The sequence below is a fragment of the Coffea arabica genome, chromosome 6c (assembly GCF_036785885.1).
Source record: "Coffea arabica cultivar ET-39 chromosome 6c, Coffea Arabica ET-39 HiFi, whole genome shotgun sequence".
NCBI lineage: Eukaryota > Viridiplantae > Streptophyta > Magnoliopsida > Gentianales > Rubiaceae > Coffea > Coffea arabica.
This window is the reverse complement of record NC_092320.1, coordinates 18,579,117-18,584,345: the sequence shown is the minus strand read 5'-3', so window position 1 is coordinate 18,584,345 and position 5,229 is coordinate 18,579,117. Positions and strand designations below refer to the sequence as shown.

Sequence of the window (5,229 nt, the reverse complement as noted above, 5' to 3'; positions counted from 1 at the left end):
ATAAGAAATATTTTTTGAAGGTTTATGCAATTATTGAAACCTCGAAGGAGTTGAGTGAAATTGTCAGAAACCTCAAGGAAGGTTTCTGAAATCATCCCTTATTCATATAGCAGAACAAATAAAAGAAATAAAAAAGGGGTGAAGAAACATCTTTTCAGATCTGTCATGGAGTATAACATAACTATGTAGAAAATAAGTCTCTTCTTCTTTACTAAAATTTGGAGTCTAGGGACTTGTGAATTTATGTCATACAAATATATATATATATATATATTCTTTCTTCTCAAAAACAAAACTCTTCTTCCTTGGGAGGAAGACCAATTGGTCTTCGTTCGTCCCTTGTCCTTTTTTTATTATTATTATTTGTCATAAAGTCCTTCCTAAGTTTTTCTTCTTTTCTACGGATTCTTAGTAAGAGTTCTAGTGATTTTTATATTTCTTTTATTGATATAAGTTTTTTCCAATTTATATGTTAGATTGGGATTTCTTATATCTATCTCGTCTAATCTCACATTAACACCTAGGGGAAAGCAAGCAGTGCGATTTTTTTTTTTCGATTACGAAGCAACAATGAGAATATTAAGTAGTCTGGTTAGAAACATACACAAATGATCTCAGAATTATAAGTGTTTTATATATTAAGCATTTTTTAAAGTTTCACAATGTAATATTTTCTTGACTTTTCAAATCTATGGTATCTAGTTTTGTTCTGTAAATGTATTTGTATCTATGTATTGTTGATGTAATGTCTGCCATTAGTGTAGATTTAATGAATGATGATATTTTTATTTAAAAAATAAAAGCGCTTATTTCAATCAACTGTTTTCTCTAGTATGCATAATTAAAGAGAATTAATGGATCAATAGATATTTTTGTTTTTGTTATGAAACAACTAAAATGTGGATGTCCCTTTGTATTCTCAAGAGAATTAATTCATGATTTATAGTTATATTATGTATAGAAGTTACAATCCATAAATCTATTCATATAATGAAAAAACCGTTTTATAGGTTTCTTCATATTTTTGTAGTAGTGGGTATTTAATAAGATTAATATACATTTACTCTTATAGTACCTATATATAGAGGTACATTGACATCCTTTTTGGGACTTTTGTATTAGTTGAAATATAAGAATACCACTCTCTATTTCTCTATTTCTTTCTCTAATAGCTCCATTCATACTATAGTAGTTTATTAGTTTAACAATACGTTATCAGCACAAGTCTCTACTTTTGAGCAAAAGGTGAAAACGAAAGCTCTACCTTGAACAAAAGTGAAGCACAAGATTTTGCCGAAATTTTGCCCGTATTTCTTCAAGTGACTTCTGAGATAAATTTCTAACTCAAAACTTATTTTAATTTCTTATGGCTAATCTTACAAAACAAGAATTCTTATCTCTTGATATTTCTGGAAAAAATTATTTATCATGGGTGTTGGATGTTGAAATTCATCTTGAGGCAATAGGTCTTGGTAACACTATTGTCGAAAAAATGAATTCTCAAACCAAGACCGTGCCAAAGTTATGATTTTCCTTCGTCATCATTTAGATGAAAAATTAAAAATAGAGTATCTTACTGTAAAAGATTCTCTTGTCCTTTGGCAAGATTTGAAAGAAGTAATCGACCACCTGAAATTGGTCGTTCTTCCAAAAGTCCGATATGATTGGCTTTACTTACGGCTGCAAGATTTTAAATATGTCAACGAATATAATTCAGCCATGTTCAGAATCACTTCTCAATTATCATTATGTGACAAAAAGGTCACTAATGAAGATATGTTAGAGAAGATATTTTCTACTTTTCATGTCTCTAACATATTCCTGTAGCAGCAATATCGAGAGAAAGGATTTAAAAAATATTCTAAACTTATCACATGTCTTCTTTTGACTGAACAAAATAATGAATTATTGCTGAAAAATCATGAGTCTCGACCAATTGGTGCAAATTCATTCCCTAAAGTGAGTGCGGCTCAATTTCAAAATTCTGATCGAGGTCGTGGACATAGCCGTAGAGGTGGCCGTGAAGGAGGCCGTGGACGTAGTCGTGGCCGTGGACGCGACCGTAGTAGATTTGTGCCCCATGAAAATTATAACCGTGGCAAATAACAAAATATTTCGCAAAAGAGGGAAAATAACAACGATCAGAAAAATGGAGAAAAGAAAGTTTATGAAGAAAAATGTTATCGGTGTGGTATGGAAGGTTATTGGTCCCGTACCTATCGTACGGTTGAGCATTTTGTTGACCTCTATCAAGCATCATTGAAAAAGAAAGACAAAGGTGTTGAAACAAATTTCGTTGATCAAAAGAATAATTATGATGATAGTGATAATGTTGATATGGCACACCTCGATATAGTTGATTTTTTTTGAGCATCCTGAAGATGTCAACAAATATCCCATGATTGTTTAGATATTTATATGATGCTTTATATCTTTCATGTAATTTTCTTTCCATTGAATATTTATTTTCGCATCTTTACTAATATTTATTTTTGTTTGAATTTTTTTTCCTGAAAAAGAAATGGATGTCAAATATTTGAGATTAAATAATAGTGATGATGACATTTGTCTCATTGGTAGTGCTACTACGCACACCATATTAAAAAATAAAAAATATTTTTTTGTTTGAAAATTGGAGAAACAAATGTTAATACCATCAGTGATAGTGCAAAATTGATCGAAAGCTTTGGAAGAGCCACTATATTTCTCCCTGAATGAACTAAAATTATCGTAAATAATGCGCTATTTTCTCCCAAGTCTCGGAGAAACTTATTGAGTTTTAAAGATATCCGCAAAAATGGATATCATGTCAAGACAATGACTGAGACAAATAGTGGGTTTGTTTGGACAACAGATTATTTGGTCAAATATATTTACTGACATCACCATTACAATTTCCAATACAGTTTTTTATCTTCTCAATTATCTTTTTATCTCACATACATCACATCACAAAAACTGCTACAGTAATTATTCCAAATAATATTTCAAATAATACCCTATCCAAACAAACCCAGTGAATTTTTATTAATTACAAGTCTCATTTCTGGGCAAATATGCATAGCAGAAAAATTATCTTATTTTTCTTCTGACTTATATTATGCACAAATTGGTGAAATGGAAATTCATCACCTAGTAGACCAGAAGTCTACTCTTCCTAATGATTTTATGGTTTAGCATAATCGTTTCGGAAATCCTGAATCTATAATGATGAGACAAATAATTGAGAATTCACATGACCACTCATTAAAAAATCAAAAAGTATTAAAAACCAATGAATTCTCTTGTGTTGCTTGTTCTCAAGTGAAATTAATTATTAAACCATCACAAGTTAAAGTTGAGACTAAATCCCTACATTTCTAGAATGAATTCATTGTGATATATATAGCCTTGTAGTAGGGGTGTCAACGAATCGAATCGAGTTCGAATATTAGTTTGATCGAGTTCGAGTTCGACAAAGTGCTTAAGGTTCGAGATCGACGAATATTAATTTTACATGCTCGAATTCGATTCGTAAGGAATTCGTGAGGATCGAGCTCGTGTTCGAAATTGCTCGAATTGTGGTTGAACTCGAACTCGAAATTGCTCAAATTGCGGTCGAGCTCGAGCTCGAAGGTCCATTAAAATTGTGCTCGTTTAAAACCTGTTGAATGCTGAACCAAATGATCTACACAAAGATACTCCTCTATCAACGACATTTTGCAATACAATGAAAGGGGTAACGAGCACAAAAATGTTAATAACTAACACAGATATTTTAAAATGTGTTTGACTAAATCTTGGAGCAAGACTTTTTTATACACCAAGTAACTGCACAAGCTGTTATTGTTAAAATATGTCGTTCAAACTATCTACTCTAGTAATCAATATTTCAAGCAACTCGAAGAGGGACAATAGAGGTATCTTGTTAGTCAGATAAAATCATATTCATTTGATTCCTTTTTAGCCTTGACATTGGTACATATTAAGGCTAAAATCATACATCTAATGCCTGGACACAGAACACAAATAAGTCAGTTTGCAATATCCTTTTTAGCCTTGACATTTGTTACATGTTAGGCTAAAGTCATACATCTAATGCCTGGACACAGAATACAAATAAGTCAGTCTGCAATATCCTTAAGCAGAATTTGTCCTTTATTCAGCCTTTTATCTGAACCAAATCATTGAACAGCACTGTCTAAAGTCCAAACTCATCCATATGATTGAGAATCTAAGACAAGCCAACTTTAAATATCAATTTAAAGCCAAAGCATCAAACTGTCAAAAATTTAGCAGTTTAATGCCAAGTTGTCAACCAATATCCAAATTCATCCATACATATTTTAACATCAAAACCAGCATCCAAATTCAAAGATAAGTCAGACAACCAACATCCACCAAGTCACACAAATAGAAACAACAAAGACAAAGTGTCAACAACTTAACATTCAAGTGAATGTCTTCAACAGGCAATGTCAATTGTCAAAAAATAACCATACTTAAAAAAGTGAAACAAATTTTGCAATTAAAGCAGTAAAACAACAACTTCTTGTCCATTCCACGATAATCCTTTCCAACTTTCCAATTTCAACTGCAGGCCCTATAAAAAAAATAATTTAAGTAATAAAATATTAGTGGTAAAATCTAAAACAAGATATTTGAAGAGGAATCAAAGTGTTAAACACAAATAATGTACCTTTCCAATTATCACATTCATTTTATGGGAAGTAGAATCTCTTTTGCTGCCTTCAATTTCTGCAAATTAATAATAACAGTAACAATAACAATAAGTAATAAACTAATTTTGTTTCAATAACATGAATTTGAAATAAACTTACTTTTATCTTTTTTTTCACTCCATGAATGTTTCGACACCAATCTCCGGCACACATAAGCATTTCTACAGTTTCAAGAGCTAGTGAGGCTCTACAAGAGTCAATTACTCTTGTTTCAGCGGTAAATGTAGCCTTAGAAGCAACAGTAGTAATAGCAATGGCAAGGATATCGGCTGCCATCTTGGATAAAATTGGGAACGTGAGCCTGCTATTCTTCCACCAATTCAAACAATCAAATTCATGTCGCGGCACACTTGAATCAATCTTGATTGGACCCTTTTCCAAATAAATAAGTAATTCAAATTCTTGAGGCGCTCCAGTTTGATATTCCCTCACATACTCATCAAAATTATCCCAATTTGAACCAGAAACACTGCTTTGAGAAACACTACTTGAAGGAACCTGAGAATCC

The 5,229-nt window shown here is 31.7% G+C and overlaps 1 long non-coding RNA gene across 1 annotated transcript; it reads right to left on the bottom strand.

Annotated features, from left to right (window-relative positions):
- Nucleotides 1-4,375: 4,375 nt before the first annotated feature.
- Nucleotides 4,376-4,923, bottom strand: LOC113692334 (uncharacterized). The gene is made up of 3 exons (XR_003448921.2): nt 4,821-4,923; nt 4,679-4,737; nt 4,376-4,582 (listed from the first exon to the last, which is right to left on the bottom strand). It is a non-coding gene; the product is annotated as an uncharacterized lncRNA (long non-coding RNA).
- Nucleotides 4,924-5,229: the final 306 nt, after the last annotated feature.